Source organism: Ammospiza nelsoni, chromosome 13 (genome assembly GCF_027579445.1).
Source record: "Ammospiza nelsoni isolate bAmmNel1 chromosome 13, bAmmNel1.pri, whole genome shotgun sequence".
Taxonomy (NCBI): Eukaryota; Metazoa; Chordata; class Aves; order Passeriformes; family Passerellidae; genus Ammospiza; species Ammospiza nelsoni.
The window spans coordinates 4,719,239-4,746,551 of record NC_080645.1 but is presented as its reverse complement, the minus strand read 5'-3'; the positions used below and the strand labels follow the sequence as shown (position 1 = coordinate 4,746,551).

Genomic DNA, 27,313 nt, shown 5'->3' with positions numbered 1-27,313 from the left:
GCAAAAAGCTTCTGAATCAACCCAAATTGAGCCCACAACATTGCACTCCTACCAAAAAGAAATTTCTTTTCCTAGCACACCTCCAAAACTTTTAATATTCCCCTCTAGATAAGGCACTTCAAAGTAATTTCTGTTTCTTCAGTGTGTTCCAGTCCTATTTCTGCCCTGGCTGTGCACACAAACCCCACAGCCAGGGAGCCTGCCTGTCTCAGCTTTCCCCTGAAAAGCCAGGCTTTGCATGCACTTGCAGAAACACTGATTAAAATCAAATGGCAAACAGTGACAAATCAAATCTAACTCATCAGTGTTTCAGATTTATCAGAGGCTACAGTTTAATGATGTTTTAGTGGAAATTCTCTTCATTTGCAAGCACACAAAATTCTAAGGCCCTCTCTGTTTAGTTACTGTGCTTTTTGCAGTTAAACCATTCTTTCTGTTTGCCACAGTAACACTTGCTCTGATCTAATTCCCACAAGTTTTTGTTTATTTTTGCAATATTCCTCTGACTTCTGTAGATTGTGTGGTTTGTTGCTATGTTTGTCTTCCTGCTGTCCCTCAGCATTTCCCTCCTCTGTACCCATCATCACCCATCCTGTAATTACAGAAATGTTATTTTTTGATAGACAGATGCATAGGGTTGCTGGCAGGAGTACTGCCATTATGCAGTCCAAATATTGTGCAGAATATTAAAGAATCATACAAATCAAGTCTTAGTGAAAGAATAATCTTGTGAATTATCAAAAAGTTTCAACTAAGTCTAGTTTGCTTGTTTACACATGGGATAACACCTCAAACTAGGTAACATTTACATATGACAGCTAGGACTGCACAGGAGATAGTCTTCTAATTAACACTCCTGATGCTGCAAACATAAACAGGGATGAACACATATTCCATTATGTGTAGCTGCCACTCACATTGCCACAGTATTCTTTTCTTGTCTCTGCACAAGTAAAACAACACTACAAAGCAAACAAGCACCGAGCTTTCACTTCAGTACCTGCCTAATAATGTCACACCTTATTTCCAGGAAATTTATTTGGAAAAGTTACCAAAAAACAACCAAAAAGCAGTGTCATATCCTATCACTTCACTTAACTCAGGCTCAAGAGGCTGTAGGAATAACATGAGAGCTTCCACTAGTGTTATGTATTACTGTGCTTTAAAGTTTCCACAAATAAGGCACCTGTTTCTGCCTGGCAGGCAGGCTACAGAATAGTGAAAAGTGACACTGTGCTCACAAATAAAAAGCTTAATCCGCAGAACAAATGAGGAATAAAATACACACTGTGGGGCCAAATGGCTCACCACTGAAATGTGGAGAAAAGCAGTCTGAGTAGGCAGAGCAAGGGGAAGAGAATGTGGAAAATTCTGTGGCAACCACTTCCAGCTGTGCCCCCACCAAGATTCCAGCTGGGGGTGCTTCAGGGATCCACCTCAGCCAGTTCTGAAGGGGCCCTGCCTTATCCTGTCTGGGTGTTTGGGCTGCCAGGGAAAATGTGGAGATGCTGCCAGCAGAGACAGGAGGGCTGGAGCCACCCAGCTGAGGGAGCTTTCCCAGAGCAGCTCTGCCTTTCCCTCTCACTTCAGGGTGGCTCCCAGCACCATCCAGGCTCTGTCCTCCCAAACCATACCCACAGAGGGCTTTGCAAACCTTCCTTCTGCTGTCACTGGGACTAAGGCAGGGTTTATAATTTCCTCTGTGCTCAGCCAGGTGTAGGGCCCTCACACAGAGCTCCCTCAAAGTGCCTTCACACAGACTTCCAGTCTCCACACACAGCTCACTGCACACCCTTACCCTCAGCTGTCTCATTTATAATTTAAATGTTTAATGTAAAGTGAAGCTCATGTTAACAATGCATATTTTTGACAACTGACAGTATAATGCTTGATTTCCTAAAGGAATAACTGGAGTGATCCATAAGCAAATAGAAAGCCAAGTAACACTGCCTGAACAGACATAATTTGTGCTCATCCTTGAGAACCCTTAGAGAGCATACATCCCTTCCTCCTTCTCAGCTAGGCAAGGTGGGATTGACTGTGGTTTTCTTTCAGATGAGGTATGAAAAGCTGCAGTGCACTTTGTTCTGCACTGGTATTAATGATACCTTCAGAAGTGGGATGTCTTTGATATCTATTGTGTGCTGCTGACTGATGGCTCTTTCTAGCCTGGAAAAGTACCTTGTCTTAGCAGCTTTGTGTGGGCTGAGAGTGGAGGCCACAAGAATATTTTGAAGTTGAGAAATTTTAAATTAATATAAAGTATTGTATCATTAAAGCTGAGATAGTAATACCCTTCTAAATTCACCCTAAAACTTTCTTTGTCCATTCAGGAAATGATTAGATATTATCCCATCTTGGTTCTGGATGTTCTTTATTGCTGTTCATCCTCAGAGGCAGTGGATGAGAATCCCCACCAGCAAGAGCAGGGACAGCAGAATCACTCTCCTTGAGCACAATCTCTGCTGCAAACCCCCCTCCCTGACACTTCTTCTATTATAAAACACTCAGAAGCAGCGATCCTGGTAATTGTCTGACTAATATCTTCATTATCAGGGAGCGTTATCTTTCACATACAACAAATGGAGATGGTGCTAGCATCAGCACTGAAAATAAGGACTAGAGAAGGGGAACTACTGATCAAAGAGAAAATAAACTACAAAGGTTAAATTATGGCACATCCTTTTCTTAACCTGTGTTATATTAAGGAAATATTAAATAAACTAGAACTTGTAAAATGATATTTTATTTCTTTGACTATACTAGCAATACTTAAAATAATTTTGCATGAGAGAAGACCCACATTCTGCTCCTAGATTTTAACTATGCCATCTGAAGCGAGCAGTGGTTAAGAGCATGAGAGAACGGAGACAGAATGAAAAAGATTGGCCGGGGCAGGAATTCAGCTGGTTGTTTGGAGGTGCAAGCTCAGAGCAGCTCAATGCAATGTCTGGGAGGAGCTGTTGGCTCTGCAGAGCCACTTGTGCTCTGGCACTGGCATCAGTCACCTGGGCAGGCTCAGCAGGAGAAGGGCTCTGGAAGGGCTGCCGCTCCCGAGGTCAGGGCTGACACCAGCAGGACAGCGTGGGGAACAACTGGGGCTGCTGCCCACGCCAAACCTGCTCTAAGAATAGACAGCCTCATCCTCTAGGCTTGTCAATCTGTCACCCAGGAAAAAAAATAGAAAGGAAAATTAAAAGGTTATGATGTTATCGTCTCCAAAAATAGGATTTCAGTCATCCTGGAGAAGTGCTGTGCTGGGATATTTTCACTCAGGTTCTGCTGACATCTCCCAACTGTCACCAGCACTGAGCCTCCTTTTGGGACTGCTAAAGGTCACCGAGCACCAGGGAGGTGGAGGGAGATGGAAGGAGACCTCCATTTGGGTGACCACAGGAAAATGTTTTCAGGATTAATCTGAGGTAGAAAGAAATGAATCAGTTTGTCTGTGTTTCTCTTTACTGGTGCTGACAACACCCAGAACAGCAGCGCCTTCTGCTCTTCAGCACTGCCTCAAGTCCACCAAAGACCAAAGGTTACTTCCTAAAAAAGGAGCTGCTGCCTGAACCAGCAGCCTGGTTTTCTTATATTTCAGAGCTAACATAGAAAACAAAGGATCACAGCATGCAAGAGCAGAACATACTATTGGAAAACAGTCTAAGAATAAAAGAAAAACAACCAGCAAATCTCAAACATTACCTTTGAGAATGAAGAGAAACTCGCGAATGCCATATCCATTTTACTTGGAAAGACAGGATTCAGCTGAGTCCATTGGAAGAAAATCCTCAGCTCTGAGAGCAAAGTGAGACTAATTCAGTTCCCAGGGCACAGCAGAGGGTGGCAGGGGCAGGAGTGACCCCGCGGTGCCACACAACAGCCCGCGAGCTCCGAGTGCTCAGCGTTCTGAGGGTCAGGCCTCTGGCACCGTGACATTTGAGATTCAGTCTCTCTATAGATTAGGATTGATCTCCCCTGTCTCTGGATAAAAAAATAAACAAACTGTAACCTTGAAATTGTCATCCAAACCTGGAGTCCAGCCAAAAGAGCAGAGACAAAATCCCCTTGAGAAGCAGAACAGCAACCCCAGAGGTCACTATCGATGCGTCAAACACAAACAGTGGATTTTGATACTGCAAGGACTTGAGTAATTTCATTTTTATTCAAAAACTGAAAGTGTAATCATTTTTTTTCCCCCTGAAATGCAGAATTGCATCCATTTCCATGTAAACACAGATACTCAGAGGATACCTTAAATATTCTCTTGGAACTGAACATGCACATTTGAAAGCAGTGCAGTTATAGAACACAGCATTCTCCTCCACGCAAGAGGATGGTGCTGTACTGCCCTCTTTGTTGCTTTGGAGAACAGAGGGAGTTACCAGCAGCTTCAAAACTGTAAGGAGACAGCAAGCAAATCTGAGCTAGGAATGGCTCCAGTTAACTCCCCAGAAGGAAGGATTGCAACAGGGCAAGCTTTTATGCGCCACTGCAAAACAAAGGGATTTGTTGTGTTGTTTGGGGATTTTTTTGCTTTAGGTGAGGCCATCTTCAAATGAATCAAGAACTCAGGCATGCTGTAGGCTCTGTTTCCAAAATAGCCTCAAATTCTGCTTCAGATTCACTGAAAGTGAGGAGAGAAAAGCCCACAGAATGACATTTCAAGTGTTTGTGCTTAAATGTAGCTCATGGCAATGTGTGCATCCCATTTCATTACTTTTAATGGGGCAACACCCAGCAGGCCCCAAGCAAATGTGCACAGAAAAACACACCCTCAGTTCCCAGTGGTTACCCCAACCTGAAACTCCAGACATTTGAACTTTGTTCCTGCAGAATATCAATCTAAAAACAACAATAACAACCAAACAGCAAAAAAACCCACATGTAAAACTGCCCCCAAAGGCCCCCCAAAAACCCCCAGGAAAGCGCATGAGAAACCATGCAATAATACATGTTATATATAAAATAGCTGAAAAAAAGGCCCTCAAAGATTCAGCCCTATGGAAACAGGAATAAACAGAGGCAAGCCAGTGTTTTGAAGGGAGGTTGAGGAAATTGATTGCTCTGTCCCTGACTGTGTTGGTTACACTGTGTACAACCAGGAATGCATTTTATTATCTAATATTTATCGCTTTTGACGGTCACAGGTGTTCCTACTTCAAAAAGATTTTAGCAAATGCCCCTAACTGGGTAACATCTGGATACTGTCATCACTGTAACAAGAGGTAACTTTTGCCACTAGGCTCTGCTCTGGCAGATGTGGTTTTAGTGCCACTGTTCATTTCCTTCCCTGTTAAAATGCAAAACATTAGCTTTTACTTACAAACAGACATAGCCTGTTCTAGTCTACAACGTGAAGTCAGATCCTTTTATGCTCTTAGTCCACCAAAAAACACATTAAATAGAAAAATGTTTCACTTGCTAGGATACTGTGTTAGATCCTTGAGTAGTATAAATCAAAGACAATGAAATTGTTACAGTCATGGAATCCCTCCCCACCCTCACAGGGAGGAATTACTTCCCAAAATCCAACATATCCCTGCCCTACCTAAGCCATTCCCCCTTGTCCTGGCACTCCATCCCTTGTCAATTGTCTCTATCCATTCTTTCCTGTAGGTTCGTCAGGGACCACAATTAAGAAACCACTTATTCTCCAATATTCTCCTATTCTCACAATTAAGAAATCACCTATTCTGAATTGACACTTTTTATTAAATATTGTTAGTTTGTTCTCCATGTTGTGAAGAATATTTTATAAAAATAATAAATTTTAAAAAGAGAAAAAACACACAGGAAGGAAATGGAAAGTTTTCTGTAAACCTGCAGAGGGAAAAAGCTGCTTTGAAGTAACCTGCTAAGCTTAAAACAATTTGCATGAAATATTTTTCACAAAAGCCTTCAAAAAAACTAAAATCTTTGGAAACCTATTGTTCTCAGAGCCCCATATGTAGCTGAGTAAAATTAACCTGTTGGTAAATGCCAAAGATTATCAGTTCCATTCAGCTGCTCAGGCACTCAGCAGGGCCAGGGGAGCCATGCCCTGGGGACCAAGTGCCTTTTTATCTCTTGCAAAAGAAAACAAAACTGCACAAACAGAATCTAAAATCCTATAGCAAAAAAAAACAATTATCTGTGCTGGATGAGTGTCACGTTGGGAGCAGTGCTGTGGGTTACTTTTAACTGCAGAAAGAGACAAGAGAATCAACAAGTTCATGATTGGTGCAACCCACCACACATCTCAACAATCCAGCTTGAGTAAAGAACAGGAGTATTTTGAATGCAGAGGAAAATTATAGGGCATTTAATGAAGCAAATTACTGCAGTTTGTATAATACTGAAGATGGACATGAACTTGCACATTTTTGGAAAATGTGAACATCAAGAAAGCAAAGAAATACCAGAGGTCTAGGAAAATTCCAGTTTTATGCAGCATATTAATACCAATCTGTGTCAGATTAGACAACCTGTAGTGACACAGATAGGAATTCCATTCTCTGATCTGAGGGGTTTTTTGCATATTAAATGATATAAAGCATTCTACACCTATGCCCAATTCTGCAGGAAATTAAAGCCTGTGATTATCACTTGTCTAACAGCATCAATGTAATAAATTAAAGGCTTTGAATAATGGCCAGCAGGCTTCTCAGCCATATTTCAAACTTTTAGAAAATAATCCATTTTTGGCAGATCATCTGACAAGTTCACAACTTTAGATCAAGGCTTATATTACGTGTCATCAGTATTCTTTTGTTCATCTCATACCTATCAATTTTTGTTCATCAAAACCCAGGGTTGTTTAAAACGTGGAAGAAATTTGGCATGTTATGTGGGTCATTTATGGAAATCAAGAACATGATTTAACATTAATATACATAAAAATGACTAGAAATTATGCACCACAAATCTAAATTGGTTTGTGGCTTTTTAAACTCCATTGTATAAGACAAAGCATTTTCTCTGTGAGGGACAGAAAAATTCAGGTGGGAAAAAAATAATTACCAGATAGAAATCTTGGCTTAGTTAAAGCTGTGTCATATATTAATGTTATTCTCAACACAGCAGGACATTGGTAAATAAGATTTACAGATCTGAATGTTAATTTTTAAAAGGAAAAACTAGCACCTCTCCTTCAAATGCAAATTAACTCCCGTGGGTTTATGAATTCAGGTAAAATTTACTGCAGAGCTATAGCACCAACACAGATGGGATGATACTTGCTTTAAAAAAGGAGGAAGCAAAGAAGAGGAGAGACCATTGCTTTCATTATCTGTGAACAGCTGAAAAGAAGAAATTTGGAAAATAAATGTCTTCCACTGGAATTAGAATCACAGAACCTCAGAATGGTTTGGAAGAGACCATTCCACCCCTGCCATGGCAGGGACACCTTCCCCTGTCCCAGGCTGCTCCAGCCCCAGTGTCCAGCCTGGCCTTGGGCACTGCCAGGGATCCAGGGGCAGCCCCAGCTGCTCTGGGCACCCTGTGCCAGGGCCTGCCCACCCTGCCAGGGAACAATTCCTCATTGCCAATACCCGTCCTCCCTGTTCTCTTCTCCCCAGGGCTGCTCTCAATCACTCCTCCACTCCACCTGTGGATGTGCCTTTGATACTTGCTACAGAAAATATCAGAGTTTGCCCATTTTGTGATCCAGTTGGCTCTAGACTGGAGTAAGAATGGAATTTGTGAAAAGAATACACAACCAGAGCCCAGGCCTGACTGCCTGACATGGTGTGGAGTAGCCAAGACATTCCTAATCCTTAGGGTTTAGTGCTGTCCTGTCTTCTGCTACTGATTTATCACAACTATTTTTAAAGAGATTTTTTTCCATGGCTAAAGTGCAAATACTTATGTGCAACAATGAACCAGCACAAACTAAACATAAATTACAGGCTCCTCCCAGCCCACAGTCAGGGAATCTGCATTCATAAATTCAGATTTCTACATTTATGAGGATTTTCGAAGCTAAGAGAGTTGAACTTGGACACAATTCCTGGTATATCATACGAGAAATAGTGGCCTAGCATTCATTCTGTTTCCTCATTTCATCCTTTCAAAACCACAGCTAATTTGTCCCCTTGATTTTCTTCTCCTTTCTGCCTTTGTATTTCACTCTGGAACATTAAAAAGCTTTGAGTAAGGATGGGGTTTGACAAAAGCCACCAAAAAAAAAAAAAATCAATCCATGAGCTCAGTATATTCAGGAGAGTGTTTTAGTCCTGTGTGATTGTTTCTTCCAGGCTTCCACAGCACATCAATGTCCTACAATCATGTACTCCTTGTGTGGAACCTGCCATGGCTTTAAGGTGTTTTTCTTTTGCATCACCACCACAAAGGAAACCTCCACAACAAAAATAATCATGTATGAAGGCACCATCAAATAGGTTCAAACACTTCACAGAGTGAAACACACCCAGGGAGCTGTGGACCATGTTCCAGTGCCTGGGAGCTGTGTCAGCACCAGCAGGAAACCCAAACCACTCACCTGCCACAGTGCTCCAGCTGCACATTCCCTGGCTGCTCGCTGAATAGCCAAGCACAGCTGAAGGTAAACTCCCCAGATTCCTCACATTTCAAATATGGCTCTTCCCTCCAGAGACCAGCTGCTCAAACCCTGCCCCGGACAATGCCTCTGGGGTTTTACAGCCCCTCGTGCCATCTGCACTGCTTGGTCCCCTCCCTCAGCACTCAGGGCCACATTCCAGGAGTGGGAACATCTGACTGCACCTCCCTTTCTGGAATTGGGGTGCTACAGCCAGGCCCATGGGGGGCAATGAACGGCTGAGGTGCTGCTGGAGCTGCAGCCTGCCCTGCTGGCACCCGTGCCCTGCTGCTTCAAGGAAACACCTCTCTGTGTGGCAGCTCCACATCAGACATTTAGCTCAAACATTATCCTTACCCACAAGGTATCTCTGCTGTGGCAAGGCTTTGGTCTGTGGTGTAATTGCCAGGGAATTGAGGACTGTTTGCAATACTGCTGCTCCCTCAGTGCTGCCAGAGCTGGCTGGAGGCTCTGAGACCCCTGCCCTGGGGTGACACCAGTGACAGCCCAGCCTGTCATTGTCAGGCTGTCACTGGGACTAATTTAACATCCATTTGTGCTGAGCAGGGTGACAAACAGGTTCGGGAACAAAGGTGTGCTGATGTCACTTCCCTAGGTACTGTGGGCAGGCAGGACGTTGGTATCAGCACTGCCATGGGTGGCACTCAGGTGTGCCAGGGCTGCCCTGCCCAGCCAAGGGGCTCCCTCTGCCCACAGCACCGCGCAGGGCTCAGCCAGGGCTGCTCCTCCCTTGGCTGCTCCCTGAACACTGAGCCCCTTTCCTCCCCTGTTGGACACCACATCTCCCCTTTGCCTTGGCACCAGAGCGTGCCCACGGACACAAGGCTGAATTCAGACAAGCTGTAGAGACGTCTGGAATCCTGCTGATATCCAAATCAATGGCTTTGCCATTAACATCCCTGTGAGTGAGGTCAGCAAACTGAATTCATGTTTCTTCAACAAACAAAAAAAAATAACAAACACCTAGTGTAGTGAATCCACCCATGTGGTGTGTGTCCTACCTGCTCTTCCTTAGCAAACATCTGTATTTCCAACCAAGACATCAACAAAATCTACAATAACTCAGATTAAACAACACTGAAACTTGGTAGAAGTTAATTTTGACAGAACAAAATGTACTAAATAGGACTGAGCCCTAAAAAGATATCAAATAATTAGAATGTAACTTAACATTACTCCAAATCTAACAACACTGGAGCATAACTTTATGCAATTTTACCAACATTTAATTTGCACTAAATAAAAATCCATAACAGAACTGAAAATAAATCTCAATAAAGCTGGAATAGAACAGGAAATATCTTAAAATGAAGAACAATTAAACTGGACATTGTCCAAACTCAGTAACACTCAAACTTAACAGAGGTTAACTTAACAAAATCAACTGAAGAGAACTCATCCTTAATCAAATTAACAGAACATATCTTAGTATTACTCAAATCTGACAATGTTCGACCTTAACTTTGCTTAATCTTATTAACAATAAATCTGCAGACAATCTGTGAACAGAATTATTTTTCTGGAGGGATTAAAAAGGCTGTGACAAATCTGTTATAAGTTTATGTAATGTAGATTCAGGTATAACAAAAGATTAAAGATTACTTGCTGCAACTACTTTTAGATACATAAATTTCTAGAGCTGTGGCAATAAAACAGGTGCATGATTAAATCAACTTTTTCTGCTTGAGCAGTAATATTTTTTCTCATGAGCTAATTATTTCTCAACTTTAAAGAACTGCTGCAGATAAAATTCAAGGTTATAGGACTTAGTTAAGTACTCAAAATTTATAATAATCAAATAATCTTGGGAGAAGGGGAGAGCCATGGGCTGGGCCTGTGTGGAGACCATGGTGGGCAACCTGAACATGGACCGGCACCCCTGCATTGTCTGAATTTCCTCAAGCTCTGCAAAGTCAAGCACTACAATTATTGTCTTATTTATAATGTACAGAGGGATTTTATTATACAAACCCCATGGGAACTGGCCATGGAGGGGAATATTTTGTCAACTGTATGGTGATCAAGCCAGCTTTTTTGAGGCAGGAAAGGTGCCCAGAATCAAGCACAAGAAGAAGGGAACTGTGTCAGTGGTGAATAATGGCAGTGATCAGCATGGATCACGGTTCCTCATTACCACAGGGGAAAACCTGGATTACCCTGATGGTGTACATACATTATTTGGAGAAGTGACAGAAGGCATGGATGTACTGAAGACAATTAATGAAACCTTTGTAGATAAGGATTTTATCCCATATCAGGATATCAGGATAAAGCATACAGTAATTTTACATGATCCCTTTGATGATCCACATCCACACATTGTGTGTTCCTGATTGTACACCAGATCCTACAAAGGAACAGCTCAACAGTGGCAGAATAGGAGCAGATGAAGAAATTGATGACATGAAAGGACAGTCTGCAGATGAGACAGAAGTTCAGACAGAAAAAGCAACAAAAACTTGTGTCATTCTTCTAGAAATGGTGGGAGACTTACGGGAGGCAGACATCAAGCCACCAGAAAATGTGCTGTTTGTATGGAAACTGAATCCTGTGAAGATCTGGAGATAATACTTTCACAATTTGTTGCCATTAAAAGTTGTGAAGTGATCTAAGACTGGAAGACTGGTGAATCTCTTTGCTATGCTTTCATTGAGTTTGAAAAGGAGGAAGACTGTGAGAAAGCCTGCCTCAAAATGGACAATGTGCTGGTAGATGACAGATGGATACATGTGGATTTTAGCCAGTCTGTTGCAAAGATTAAATGGAAGGGAAAAGGTGGATGGAAGGAAATCTACCAAGGAAGATTTCAAGGACCATGAGAAGGAACATGACAAAGCTTCAAAATTTACTCTGAAAAGAAAGGTAAAACCAAAGTGAGACACCAAGTACAATCTTGTGCTGGATGAGGATGTAGAAGAGTCTCACACAAGTCAGTTGCACTTAGCTAAAAAACAGAAGAAAAACCACCACCACTCTGAAGATGAAGATGATGACAAAAGGACCAAAACATCTAAGGATTCTGACCAAAAGCATGAAGAATGCTGCAGGGAGAGCACCAAGGGTGAGAAGAAAGACACAGAGCCACAGTCATTCTCAGGAGAGAGATTACACATGTAGCAGACAAAAAGACAAGTACAGATGAAGGGCAAGGAAAAGACAGATGAGAGCTAAAGTAATAAATTTAACTTTCTTTAATAATTCTTTTACCTGTCTGCAACACCCAACTTTATGATTCACAATCAAGAGATGTTACCGTGTCTTTGCAAAATCTACAAAGTTTATTCTGAATCCACTAGTGCTCTTTAAATGTCTGATTTTCTGCTGCAATACATAAAGCCCATTCCCTTCAACATGTGCCATATAAAAGATGGAGGAAAACCATAAATAATAAAACCACAGCTCTGTTTTTTATCTTGCTCTGTAAAAGCAAAATGTGTTAGCAAGAACTAATCCTCCAGTCTGCTGCTCTGGCTCTCTTTTATCTAGTTTTTTGTTTAGGTTTTGTTGAAATCAACACCTTCTATCAGGGTAAGAATTCCTGTTTCATTTGTTTGCTCATTAGGAACAAGAAAGTGCATATTCCAGAAAGGCTTGATGTACAGATGAAGCTGTCAAGAGCAATGTGAATTCTAACAGAGTCGTTTCTCAAATGTGATAATTACTGTTTATTTTATAGGCTTACACATGACATCCCATTATTAAAGTAACTCCCACTTCAGCTTTTATTATTACCCACACTTTTCAATCTCTTATCGACCCCAAGCAAAACTGTATTTTTCTGCACAGCAACAACAAAAAGCTAACACTCAACATTTACTTTCCCAGGAATTATTCTCCAAGCTATTTCCACATTTTAAAAGGTGCCTCATTTGAAAATACTGATGGCTTCCATTAGGGATTGAAATTGCCCTTTAGAATAGACTGGATAAATCAAAGTGTGGGGAGAACCAGGAGGATTTTCAGAAGCATTTTGGAGCTAGTCCAGCTGAGCTCCCACACAGATCAATGAGGAGTTTAACATCACTTTCCAGGACAGGAGCAACAGGAAGGGAAAAGCCATGTAGTTACTTTATGCAGAATTCCATGCCATGACCTTGGATGATTATGGGGAAACCACAGACCTCCTAAAAATCTGCACCTTGTACACCTGGGCCACCCCACACAGTGTGGGACCCCTGTGCTTCACAGGAGCTGTTGGCAGGTGGTCACAAACCCTCCTCAGAAGGGCTTGGCAGCAGATCCTCTCCCCAGACATCATTACTATCTCCTTTTTTCCATGAGTGTGAAGTGATGGCCTGTCACAATTTGGTTTAAACCATGTTTCTCCTGAATGAAATGTTACTGCAAGTGGAGAAAACACAGCTGTCCCACCACCTACACACAGAAACATCAAAGCTCTGCAAACCCCCAGGGGTGCAGCTCACTCTTCCCTATGCTTGTGTCACTACGGCAGGAGAGCAGGGGGAACAAAAAGCATCCAAAACTTAAAATTGGCAAATATAGAGTAAATTAAAAACCCAATAACCACAACACTAGGATGAATCTCTAGCAGGAAGGGGGAAAAAAGTGGAAATCCTGTAGATTAGGTGAGAAAGGAAGAGTAATGAGGTGTGCAGTGCAGGGCCAGGAGTTGTACTTGATAATGCTTGTGGGTCCCTTCCAACTCAGGATACTCTGATTTTATGACAATCTGAAAGGACCAGCAGTGGTTAATAACAGGAGCTGATGACATGCTGGATTGTGTCCTGTGGGAAGCAAGCAAGGAAAGAGTTAAAAAGAGCAGAAAAGTCAAAGGAATCAGTGCAGAGACCACACCTGAACTTTGTCAAAAGGGAGAGGAGATCAGAGGGTCCTACAGACCTTGAGATATCTCCTGGCTTGTGAAAGAGGTGTTCTTTTCTCTTCCATGCATGGTAGCTTTTTGATTAGATATGCTTTCAGAGTGTCATAGCAAAGAACATGAGAAATAATCACAATACAGTGAGTTTGGCAGCAAATGTAGGATTTTAGGGGATTTTCATTGAAAAACCTCAGAAAGCAGAGCTGACTGAAAAATCTTTTGAGATCTGTTGGAGATCATAACAGTGAAAGCTGCACATATACAACAAACTGACCCTAGGATTTACCTGAAGGAGCCACAGGAAAGATGAACAGAAGCAATTTGCAAAGGATGGAGTGCCAGGACAAGGGGGAATGGCTCCCCACTGCCAGAGGGCGAGGTTAGAAGGGATATTGGGAAGGAACTGGAATCCTTATCACACTCTACAACTCCCTTATCACTCTCTACCACTTCCTGAAATGTGATTGGAGTAGGATGGGATTGGTCTCTTTCTCCAGGAACTGATAGAACCAGAGGACACGGCCTCAAGCTGTATCAAGGGAAATATAGGTTGGATATTAGAAAAAAGTTTTTTATTGAAAGGGTGATAAAGTTCTGGAATGGCTGCCCAGGGAGGTGGTGGACTCACCATCCCTGGGTGTGTTTAACAAAGCCTGGATGTGGCACTGGGTGCCAGGGTTGAGTTGAGGAGTTGGAGCTGGGTTGGACTCCATGATCTTGAAGGTCTCTTCCAACCCAGTGATTCTGTGAATTCTGTGTGAATTGTTCCCTGGCAGGGTGGGCAGGCCCTGGCACAGGGTGCCCAGAGCAGCTGGGGCTGCCCCTGGATCCCTGGCAGTGCCCAAGGCCAGGCTGGGCACTGGGGCTGGAGCAGCCTGGGACAGTGGGAGGTGTCCCTGCCATGGCAGGGGTGGCACTGGATGGGCTGTAAGGTTCCTTCCAACCCAACCATTCTGATATTCCACCAGTCTACGATTTAGCCAGGCTTTGTCCTGACAAACACTTCACTTCCTCACTGGTAGGTGATGGACCATTGGTGATAGGACCCCATCAAGCCACACCTACAAACACACATCCCCACGCTGCTGCCATGCTCCTTCCCACCTACAGCTTTGATAAATGCTCCATCATTTAGGGATGTTCAGATTTTCTCACTCTCCTGAAGAGAGGAGCGCTAATGAATATAAAAGACCTTTGTGTGATTTATTTAAAAATAAATCGTATAAAATTTTGCTGCATGGACATGTTCAGTTACTGCTAGGACCAGGGAGATGCCCAGCATTCAGCAATGATGTTTATTTGACTTCTCTGCTCCATTGTTATTCTTTCAGTCAGTTGTGCTGCTTTCCTTTTTCAGAAACTGAAAGTTTCTAGAATTTTTTCTAGTATAGTAAAATTTTTAACAATTTTTCCCCTTTTTTTTGGGTCTGAATTACTATAATTATACTCAATGTCTTTATTGCCATCTACCTTCCAGAGGGCACTGATGAAAAAATGGAAAAGCTAATACAATATAGAATAACATAAACTACCAGTAGATCTCTTACTCTTTAAGTGATTGAAAGCTTCCACCCCCAAAATAATATGTAGAATGCTCCAAAGTAGCCAGCACATTCTGTGATACAGAAGAATGCAGAGATTTGTAAACCCTTAAGAAGCACTTTTGATGTTTAGGTTTTTATATTCCTTTGATCAGAGATTAGTTGCTAAAAATGCAGCAAAAAGGATCACTTGATAATACACAAGAATATTTAAGAACTAAAGTGGAAAAAAGCTTCTAAAATACCAAATTTGTAGGCCACCACAGCTGAAATTGAACCCAACTTTTAGCATGAACACATAGAAAACTAATCTATAATTTCACCTAAAACATTTCCTAAATGATCTCTTTTATTCAACTGACTGGAATATGATAAACAATGAGCATTGGCATGTTCTATTCTGAATTTCATTAGATAATTGAATTCTAATGTTTCAGGCGAGGTGACACATAGAACTGAATTAACATTCACCAAAAATGGCAACTGTCACAAAATCCAGGATAGGATATAACACCCATCTCCTACTACATTTATTCTATTACATCGTCACACACCCTGAAATCTTCATAGTAACACAGAAATGGAGAGAATATACCACTTTGAGTCTTGATTTAGGAAATATATAGGGTTTGTTAAAGCAAGATATTCATATCAAGGCATTATAATGTCCAACGATTGAAGGCTGGTTGTATTGATTTTTCCAAATAATTTTCCCCCCTCTTTTATATGGTTACCCTATTCATTAAGTAACGATACATAAACATCTCACTGAAAGGTATTTACATAATCATTTAGAGCTCCACAACATATATTTTGTCAAGGAAAAAGACTGCCTTTAATTGCAGGGCTGAAAACTCCTTAAATAGAGAACTCAAGCTGGAGCTCAGAGGAAAGAAAGGAAGGTCTATCATCTCTGGAGGAGGGACAAGTACCTTGGGGAGATTAAAAGAATGTTGAGAGGTTATGGAGGGAAAAAACTGAAAGGGCCAAAGCCGAACTGGAACTAAACTTGGCCACTGCAGGTAAAGACAATGAACACAAGTTTGTATAAAGGCATTGGCAACAAAAGGAAGGCTCTGGAGAGACTCCATCCTTTGCTGGATGCAGAGGGAAGGACAGTGTTATGGGATGAGGGAAAGCTGAGCTCCTTCATGCTTTGCTTGCCTCACTCTTTAATACCAAAGCTCAGGATCCCAGATCTGGAACTTGGCGATGAGTGAAGCCCCCATGGAATAACAGAACACCCTGGGGTTGGGACATTAAAAATAATCTTATTCCAGCCCCCACAACCCAGGGAACAATGGTTAATGACCAGTTAGACACCCGCAAGGCCAGATGGGATTTACCTGGCAGTGCCCATCCTGCAGGGAGGGCAGAGCAGGCCCAGGCTCTGCTCCAGGCCCAGCCATGGCCCCAGAGCCACGGGCAGGGCCTGAGCCCAGCCCAGTCTGTCCCTGTCTGTCTGTCCCTGTGTCCCCCTGTCTGTCCCTGTGTGCAGAGGGCAGAGCAGGCCCAGGCTCTGCTCCAGGCCCAGCCATGGCCCCAGAGCCACGGGCAGGGCCTGAGCCCAGCCCAGTCTGTCCCTGTCTGTCTGTCCCTGTGTCCCCCTGTCTGTCCCTGTGTGCAGAGGGCAGAGCAGGCCCAGGCTCTGCTCCAGGCCCAGCCATGGCCCCAGAGCCACGGGCAGGGCCTGAGCCCAGGAGCCGCCCCTGCCCATGCCCAGAGCTCCTGCCCTGGCAGTGCCCAGCCCTGAGCAGATGGGGCACAGAGGCTGTGCAGGCTCCTGCCTGGGGACACTGCAGAGCCACACGGACACACTGCTGTGCCCTGGGCTCTGGGATGGCCCTGCTGGAGCAGGGAGGTGCCACCAGAGCAGCCCCTCCAGCCTCTCCCATCCTGGGATTTGTGATTCAGCCTCTCCTTAAATGCCAGGTGCCTCAGTCCCCAACCACGCTGTAGCTTTCTCCTGGACTTGCTGCAATGTCCTCTCTTGTCCATGAGCTGCAGGAGCAGACAGGGTTCTGCTGTGATGCTTCATTTGTGGGGAAGATGAAACAGGAAAGCCTTATAAATATGATTGCCTAGCAAAAGATTTTGAGAATATAGAAACTATAAGTGAGATTGAAATGAAAGCAAGCTTTGAGATACCTCAGTTACTGAACAACGGGAAAATAATTACATGGCCAGCTGAAGGTGATCCCCTTTTGATGGAACAACACCCTCTGCTTGCAGACAGGTCCAAGGGTCAGAGCAGACCCTACAGCTTGGCTGAAGGGGCCCAAAGAGGAGTTTTTAGGGTTTAAAATGTAACATAGTATGGTAACGTAGTGATTCTTATAGGCTGTATGTAAATGCTGTAGGATTTGTATCTTGTACTAGATTGGTTAGTGAGAATTAGAATATTCAACACAGAAGAAGATTTATGGTATTGTAACGGGAACCTCGCTCTCTTCCGCTTTTGCTCTTTTGCCTCTCTTACGCTCTTTCCCTCTCTACCCCTCTCTTCTCTCAGTCCTGCTGTGAGCTGTGGCTGGCAGCTCCCAGGAGGGCCCTGCCCCCAGGCCCTTTGCAATAAGCCCCAAATTCCACGACCTGGCTGCAGAGATCCTCATCTCTGTCCATCCCGACCATGCTACCCCTCAACACTCCTACAGTGCCCAGCAGAAAAGCGTCAGCTCTTCCCTGGCTGTGCTCCCCACAGCAGCCCTGTGGGGATCTCACAGAAGGATTTGGGTTGGAAGGAATCTCCTTAAAGGCCACCCTATTCCCATGTGCAGGGATGCCTTCCAATAGCTCAGATCACTCAGAGCCCATCCAGCCTGGCCTCAGGCACTCCCAGGGATAGGGCAGCCATAGAGAAGCCTGTGCAGGAGTCCAAACTGACAGCCAAAGAAAAATTAAGAAAAAATGCAACCTTTTGATTTTTAATGTTGGTCTATAAATGTTAGGGACCATGTTTACATCCACTAATGATGGTGTTTTCTCACATGGATCATCCAGTCTGAACTGAGGGATGCTGCCCCCCACATCCTCTTGCTAGCTTGAAGTGCAACGTCACAAAGCACGACAAGGCAACATTTTAATGAACAAGCCTAGTGTCTGTGATCTGCCTTCCTATGAAATTAGTTTCTTCCCAAATGCCTGTTATTCCAGTTGTTAAATTACTCTAAGTCATGCTCCAAGGCATGTATAGTACACTACAATAAAACAGGAACAACACTTTGCATATCATTAAATGCCAAATTCTTTCTGCCACTCTGGAAGCAGAACTGCAGCCAGGAATGTCTGCTTTCCCTGCTTCTTTGCAATTCCAATTGCCAAGTGAACACAGGCTGGAGAGGCAGTGCTGCCAAGTGTCAGTGCTGCGTTAATATTGTTATTATTCTCTGGGACTGAAGTATATAATGCTATTTTCTCCAAAGGCATTATTGATACCACGGATTAGCATTACAATTTGTATAATTATTGCAGCACCCACAGGAGTTCATGTCATCAAATATTTATACAACTCAGAATAGTTGAGTGCAAATGATTTCAGAATGCCTTGCTGGACCTTTGGAAGGAAAAAGTGGTTGGATCAGGAAGCTAATTCAAAGGAAAAGCACCATATAGCATTGTCAGAGGATATTCAAGAGGTATTTGTCTTGGAATAATCTTGAAATCTCTTCACGCTTCTTGTTTTTAATCAAGGGCCTTTAGCTTCTGAGTTTATTTCTCCTAAAAGCCCACCTAATTTTAAGTGTCCAGTGTCCCTTTCTCATTTCCCATGCTATGACCTGTTTCTTGAGTATCCAGCATTTGTTTTTTCTGCTTTAGGCTTCCATCCCACATATACCTGCAGCAGAACACAGCAGTGCTGCGTTTTCCAGCTGATCCCATTTGATAATCTAATGGATTATCAACGTGGCCCCCAGTGACAAAAGAAAAGGTTTTGGTTTTTTTTGTATTAAACACCACTGCAAAATTGCTTATCAAAACCCAGAGTTCTAAATTAGAAACATATCAATGCAGTTTGTTCAAAACTCTGTAACATTGGAACTCAAAAGAAATTTGTCCCATTTTTGTTTTTTAAAGAGACATGAAGCAGTGCCTTTAACCTTGCCAAGGCTGCAAGAACCAGAAAGATTTTCAAGTGAAGATATAGGCAGGCTGAAAAAAAGTTAATATAAATTCCATACTTTATTCAGACAGCTGTTGAACAAATGGGCCTTTCTATGAACCCCTTGCTCCAGGCCAGATCACACCAAATTCACAGGAAGGGCTCTGTGGCTGCTCCATACTTGAAAAATGTCCAAGGCCAGGTTAGATGGGGTTTGGAGTAGCCTGGGATAGTGGAAGGTGTCCCTGCATAAGGTAGGGGAATAAAACTTGATGATTTTAAGGATCCTTCCAACCCAAATCCCCCTATGATTCCATGATTCTATGATTTTTGAAGCAATGAATGATTATTCAGCTAAGTCTGATATAAAAATATCTACTACATATTTGATTTTTACAAAACCGAAATCCTAAAGGCAGGATGACTATCATAGAACACAGTTAAATATCAGAAACAGTCAGAATTTCTTAATTCCTAAGGGCATGAGCCCTTTTACACAAATAAGACTGCTTTATCTGTTACCTCAGGTTAGACTATGGCTTAAATTTAAAAAAAGGCAGGAAAAAAGCAGCCTCACAATGCTACATATCAGCAAGTTGGAGGTGGTGACAGGGAGAACAAGACATTCAGAGAGAGTGAGGAGTCATTCCCGCTAGATAATGCATGATGTTTAATCAGCCGTGTCACCAACTGGAGGTAGTGTGCAAGAGTTAAGCATTAATAGGATAAATCTGTCCTCTTCTATTTCAGTCTTGAAAAGAACTGCATTTGAGATGGTTTAAACAGATAATTTTGAAAAGATCAAGAGCAAGACCTAATAAGTAACACTCCATTAAAGATACAGCAATTAGAAGTTAGTGAGATACCACACAACTCTAAGTTTAATATCAGCATTGTAGAAGAAACTGCATAATCATGGGTAAGGACATCAGCAAGACCTTGCAGTTAGACTGAAAAAAAACTTCTATTTTTGTCTCCAACAACTCCAGAGAACTGTTTCTCTCTGGTTTTCTATCACAGTAAGTGGAGACAACATTACAGCTACAAATATCCACAGTGTGCTGAAACCCTGTCATTTCATTTTGTAGCCAGAAAAAGTCTGAATATTAAAAAAATGCAAATATAACATATGCTGCCTTGTATTTTCACCTTTACCCCCCTTCAAAGTATAGACTATTCATAACAAAAATTTTGAAATACTGCAATAGAAGCAGTGTTATGATCTTCAAAACCAAAATTAAGAAAACATGAGGGAGAGGGTGGCACATGATCTTTCTTCTGCCAAGTGGGTTTCTATTCAAAACAGATCAGGACGTGGATGAATATTTCCATGGAAGATAATGGGACTTGAAGTCACTTACTTTGAAGCAGCAGAACTAATGGACTCTAGTGAGGTCAAATCAAGTTAACTGAAACAGAGAGCCTGGCCCACAGTTTTACCACTAAGAAATATTGTCTGTGTCAGAAACTTCAGGTGATTGATTAATTTTAGGTAAACATCCAAACTTACTACCCCAAGTCATTCATAAATACCCTGCAACTAAATTAGTTAATAAAAGCAAATACTGAATAAGGAGAGGATCACCAGTTTCTAGTTCAATTCTCCTTTTAGCTTGTCTTAACCAAAGTTGTATCACAGTAATTGCAAATGACTTCACTATCATTAACATCATTAAACTTCATGGAGAAAGCAGTCTGCAGGGACATTAAAATAAAATCAACTATGCAAAATTAAAAGACTCAACAACTCTTCTTTAAGGCAGTGTGATACTAATTAACAACAATTGCTTTCTGGTTGAGGGTTTCTCCTGGCTGTGTTGTAGTTTACAGCAGACAAATCTGGAAAAGAAGGGAAAAAACCCCAACCACACCTACATTCCAACCAAAAGCAGGTAAACAATGCAGTTCAGGGAAAAGGTGTTGGAACGCAAACCCTTCTCAGCCAGGATACAAAATTTACACAATCCCTTGGGGTCACAAGATACCCATTAAGGAAAGAACCAAAATTTCAGAATAATCTTGTGGGTGAGCACCAGGAGTTGCCAGTGTAGTTCAGGATGAAGGCTTTCCTCACTCATCTCAGTTTTGGCTGCTCCTCACGCCATGTGTCAAGATGTCTGTCCTTTCCATAACTTGTGCTCTGCTGTATGTGGAATTAATGCAGAGAGATTGGAAATAATTAACACTAAGGAAAATAATATGGGCTGCAATTTCCCTATCTTAACTCCTTCAGTTGTCCTCTTGAGATAAAAGCAATAACAGTTCTATAATTTTTATGAGAAAATATACTGCCATTATTTGATAGAATTAAATATGGGATCATGCTTAAGCTTATTTTTCATAATTGAAAACCAAATTTTTACCCTGTTTTAGAAGCAGTTGAAACTTTTAAGCTCTCCTGAACTTTTTGTATCCTCTGCCTACGGAGAAAGAATAGTGACTACGCAGAAAAGAAAGAGACATCTCTGGGAATCCAAAGTACCAAACCTCAGAGCCAGCAGGGAGAATGATCTGTCAGAAACTGAACCAGAATTCAGACAGAATTCAGTACAGAAGGGTCTTACTCCAGATGAACAACAGCTACAGAAGGAGGCTTAGAGTTAATATTAGCTAAACCAATCTTAGGATGAATTATGATCATTATAATGATCAAGTTATTTAAATCACTTCCTCAAATACAGAAACAAATATGGGATTTGTCTAAAAGTAAAGAGTTGTGTTTATTTGTGGGGAGTACATTTTTAGTAACTGAGTAGATAGAGTTCTTCAGCTCACAGCAAAGCACTTCTTATTTGGACTATATTATCACTGCAAGATTCATCTCTTTCAGGCTAATCTGTCATGACTTTAACAGGAGAGGTTTCTTTGGTTTTAGTTCTTAATGTAAATAAACAATTAAGATGTGAAAGATATGAAGGCAACAATTTCTAATAAGTACATTCAGCTACACAGCTGGGTTATAGAGATTTTTTTAAATTTAGAGCACCAAACATTTAGATCTCACTTGCACTAAAGAGAAAATGGAAAATATTTATGTAATAGTGCATTGTCAAAGGAAGGATATTTAGACACTTTCAGTCCTTAATTGCAGCACTTAATATCACCAATAGAAGGTTATTTTAGTAAAACAAGTATTTCTTGGAATAACAGTGAAGCAGCAGAACTGCTTAAGTGGCTGAGGCTGTACAATCTCTAGGAGACTGACTCAGGTTAAATTCTGACATCTTTTCTCAGCTTCCTGACAATCCCAGCACCTTCAGTGGGATGCTGAACCCAGTGTTGGAGCCTGGGCTGCTGCTCCTTCCTGAGCCACAACCTCATGCTTTAGAGAACCACCTTTCATTGTTGACACAACACTCTTGAGAAGATAAACCAAAGCCTAACAGACACCCAACTAAATCTGGAGACAGCCTTCAAGAGGAGTCAGCTCTGTTATCCCCCCAGTGTGGCAGCTGGACAGAGCCACCCCATAGCACAGAAAACAGCACCCTCAAAAACACAAAGCAACTTTTGCCAGGAAAGGTTGGACCAGATGATCCTTGAAGTCCCTTCTAGCCTTGCATTCTAGGATTTCCATTGTACCAGTGTGGAAATGGGTTCATTAGAAAAAGGCAAATTTATCTTTTGAGTGGGTGCCTCGTAGAAGGTCTCCCAAAACAATGCTCAGGAAGGTACTTGGAGCTGACCCAAAGAGGTATGAGTGACCCTGTCCTGTGCCCACCCCAAGAGGGGAAGGGCGGCTCCTTCTCCCTCCAAGGACTCTGGGTCCTGTTTGCATCACCTCACACTGAACGGAGGCAGAGACACCTCAGGCCATCCTTGCCCAGTCCTGAAATTCCCCTCCCTGATCACAAACTCCTCTGACACCCTCAATGTCCCCTGTTCTATGACTGTGCACCTTCATGCTCTCTTCAACCAACACTCTGCAAAAAAAACCAGCTTTGCCTTCTTTCCTCCATGCCGTGCATCCTTCCCTGCTACTGGAAAAAAAAAAATATATATATATATGTGTAAAGAGCTGTGGTCTTCTACTTCAGGAAACACAAGAGCTAAGAAGAAAGATGTTAGACTAGAACAGCAGTTCCACAAGACTGAAGCTTCTCGATTCATATTTATGGTAAATGCAACAACTGAAGCTTGAAAGAGCTGCAGGAGCAGCACAAGAGCTGAGCTGAAAGCAGCCAACTCCAGGCTCCTCAGCCATCAGTTTGATTTGTCCTCCCTTCCTAGATTACAGCTTTGCTCCAGCCTGCTCTGTGCAACTCTGAGCTTCATTTGTTCTGTACCAAGCAATATCATTTCTTGAGATTCTACTGGTTCCTAATGATGTGGAATATAACATGTCACTGCTGAATGCCGTTAAGAAATATGCAAAAGAGAAAATGCCAAACTTTGAAAGAAAATCCCATCTTAGCACACTATTAGACTAATCATGTGAAAATGTTTATTTGCCATGAAGTCAGAGCTATTAAACAAATTGGTCCATTCTGCAGTGCCAGGGTATTCTCACATGGGTTGCAAGATTTCTTTAAAATTATGTTGAAAAAGATACATTCAGCTAATGAAATTAATGAGCTTTAATACTCCCTTGAAGTACAGGTTTTCAGCACAAATTTGCTTCGTTATCACAGCTCTGTAAACCTTGTAATGCATAATGGTCACTGATCCTGCCCAGAACACAGTGAAACATGGCAAAAGTTTAATTGTACATGCACCTACATTTTAAAGCAAATAAGGCAGTCTCCAAGGCTATTAATATAACAGATGCCTTTTATAATTAAAGGGATAATGTCCAAAGATTAGCTGGAAAGTATTTTAATTAAAGTTAGTAAATTACTGTTGAAGTCATCATTACATAGAAACTCAATTAAAATGAGATCCTTAATTCTGCAGCAGCACAGCAACAACAGTAAGTTTCCCCACATTTGTGTTACATACAGAATCCCATCTCACATGCTGAAGCACCTGATTTGGTTCAAGTTTTCCTCATTGCTGAAATGCTTAATTTTGCAGAAAAGAGCCAAATCTGGTGCATTGTTAAATGGTCTTAATTTTTCTCCCTGCTGTTCTCAAGCAGAAGACTTTATAAAATCTCATCCCCCAAAGAGGAGCACTCTTTACATAAAAAGCAATTTTAATGAGTTGATAAAAACTTATTCACAGAAAACACAGCATTAGCCCTGGAAAACCCTTTCAGTGGCACCATTTGAGTGAATGGGTAAAGAGGCACAGAAGGACTCAATAACTTCCCTTGAATGCATCAGCAGTACAAATACAAATCCATTACAGGAAGTCTATCTCAAAGTGTATTTCAATAGCTCAGTTTAGAAAAGGTTTACAAGGTCTTTGGATGGTACAAAGTGACTCTGGCAAGTAGTTAACATAACTAACTATAAGAACACATTTTTCTTCTAGACAGAAGAAGGATTAAGGTCATCTTTTTTTTTTTTTAATAATGAGCTGAGGAAGAGCATCCACTTTTTGCCTACTTTGTCAGTTTTATGAGACATCAAATTGCACTCCTGCAGTTTGCTTTCTTTGTCACTAACTTATCTCTTCAATACTCCCCAGACCATCTACAGGCAGAAAAAGGTCAGTGAAACCAAGTTTAAGCAAACAATTGCATGGATGTAGCCTGTCAAGCACTAAAGTGAAATCCTTGAAGGAACAGAAGCAGGAACAGTCCCTTGTTCACCAGAAGCCTGAAATTAGATTTGCAGGAGGTACCCCTCAGGAAGCATCAGACCTCCAAGTTTTTGGGCTATAAGTCAGAATAAGTGACAGGAAAGGGTTTAGGGCAGTGATGACATGAACATGGAACATTGGCAGAGGAGCTGGAGAACTAGAAATGAAGATTTTACTTTGCTAAGTAGAAACTCCCAAAGTAAAAGGTAAATTTAAAAGCACATACCAGTTCATAATTGCTATTCCATGGATGGCAACTTGAAATGGTGATCAGAGGGATGGAGCAGCTCTGCTGGGAGGAAAGGCTGGCACAGCTGCCATTGCTCACCTGCACAGGAGAAGCTTTGGCTGAGCTCAGGGTGGCCTTGCAGGGCCTGCAGGAGCTGCAGGAAAGATGGAGAGAGACAATTGCCAAGGGCTGGAGGGACAGGAGCCAGGGAATGGCTGCCAGTGCCAGAGGGCAGGGCTAGCTGGGATCTTGGCAATGAGGAATTGTCCCCTGTTAGGGTGGGTAGGCCCTGGCACAGGGTGCCCAGAGCAGCTGGGGCTGCCCCTGCATCCCTGGCAGTGCCCAAGGCCAGGCTGGACACTGGGGCTGGAGCAGGGACAGTGGAAGCTGTCCCTGTCCATGGCAGGGGGTGGAATGAGCTTATTTCAAGATCCCTTTCAGACCAAACCATACTATGATTCTCTGAAATGAGCTTATTTTAAAATCTGTTTCAAACCAACCCATTCTATGATTCTGTGAATTGTGTCCTTTAAGAATAAATTGATGCACTACTGATCCCCCCTTCACCTGCTAAATAAGAATTACTGCTTCTGCAATGGGGGGGAGTTTAGGCTGTCAAAGATACCTGACAAACACAATCCACTTCAGGACACCAGAGTTTCCTGCATGACCTGCACATCCATGGCAGAAATCCCTCCCATTGAGCCAAAACCTGAGATATACCACAGAGATAAGCATATATCTAAACGCACTGTCTGAAGTGTTATTGATTTCATAGCCTCAGACTATGTCCAACAAAATCACTCTCTTTTCACTGGTTTGGACCAGCTCTGCTGACTCCACTTACAGGAGTGTCTTTGCATTTCAAAACAAGGGTTTAGTGGGGATATAGGGAGGGAGCCATCAGGAAACAGCACACATTAAACTGCTGCAATCAAGAAAGCTGTGTTAATAGCACTGGCAGTGATGAAACTGCCTTTCATGTCTGTTTGCTGCATTCTTAAAATATATATTGAAAATGTAAAACCATCTTTTCTCCATCTTTCTCTCAGCACTGGATGTATTTTGTAACTAGACTTGCTTAAAAAATTCTTCCGAGCATTTTTAACCTTTTTGCAACTGAAGCTTCTGCCAAGACCTTCATTATACCATTCCCAATTACCCAGAAATTTAACAATTTCTACCAGTTTGAACTTATCTCTTGTGATATATTTCTTGCTTTTTCAATAGCAGGATACTAATTAGCACTTAACATTTACTTAATACATTCTGTTAGAGCAAAATGAATTACGATCTTTATTAACCTGAACTGAGAAATTATGAAATTGTCTATTCAATCCCTGGGTATATTCACTGCATTTCTATTGTGTTGGTTTTCTTAGGATTCTACTATATTTTCCTCACACTGGGATAATAAGTCTACTAAATTGCTATCTGCAATAAATTTCTTGTGAAATGGTTCAGTTTCCTTTTTTCCACTTTCATTTTATGCTTTGAATAGAGAACCCCAGAGTGAGATAGAGATTGCAAAGAAAAAACAATTCAGAGAAGGGAAATCACTAGAGTTTGGAAGAGGATAAACCCAAAAGGTTCAGGGATTATAAATGCACCAGCTGGTCATTTCAGCTGTATTCACATCAAGTCCTATGCTGAAATACATTTAGTAACTGTCAATAGTGTCATTAGCTTTCATAGAAATGTTTTGCCTCTCTCCAGGTGTGACTCTGACCACTCTGCCCAGAAGCACATCCCCCATTTACAATGACCTGACTCTCCTCTCCCCAGACCCCTCACTCTCTTGTGTACTCCCCAGACCTTTTTTCTCTTTTTATTTTTCAGGAGAAAACCCCTTCTGTTGTCATTATATTGCAAAGGTTCCATATTGTTGTTTCCTTATTGCAAGAGTTCCATACCTCCTCAATGTTTCTCGCGGGCACCTCCTCAGAGCACTGACTCTTCCTTCTTCACAAAGCAACCAACTGACTCAAGATTCCCCTCAACCAGCCACCCCAATCTTTTATAGCACTCTTCTTATTGGCTACAGCTGTGGCCTGTTAAAGTCAGGCCTGCTCCTCATCTTTAATAATTGGCCCAGCTGCAACTTTTTAGGGGTAAGTTTACTTTCTATACTATCTTTATATTCTATCCCCCTACACTCTACACCTCCTGGCTGCTTTTATTCTTGTCCTTCAAAGCAGAACAAGCTTGTCTTTGGCAGTTAACTCCTCCTCAGAACCACAAAACAAATTAAATGTGAGGGTTACTTCAGGAACTTTTGGGGGTTTTACCCTCTAAATGTAATCCTAATGACTATAAATTACAGTGCCGAACTCCTTTACAGGAAGACACAAAAAGCCTTCTAAAG

General features: G+C 42.0%; 1 long non-coding RNA gene and 1 pseudogene across 1 annotated transcript; one reads left to right on the top strand and one right to left on the bottom strand.

Moving 5' to 3' along the window:
- Positions 1-10,445: 10,445 nt before the first annotated feature.
- LOC132079238 (peptidyl-prolyl cis-trans isomerase-like 4) lies at positions 10,446-11,696 on the top strand (annotated as a pseudogene).
- Positions 11,697-16,635: 4,939 nt separating this feature from the next.
- Positions 16,636-26,928, bottom strand: LOC132079177 (uncharacterized). Its single transcript, XR_009419358.1, has 3 exons — positions 26,862-26,928; positions 24,946-25,102; positions 16,636-16,967 (listed from the first exon to the last, which is right to left on the bottom strand). It is a non-coding gene; the product is annotated as an uncharacterized LOC132079177 (long non-coding RNA).
- Positions 26,929-27,313: the final 385 nt, after the last annotated feature.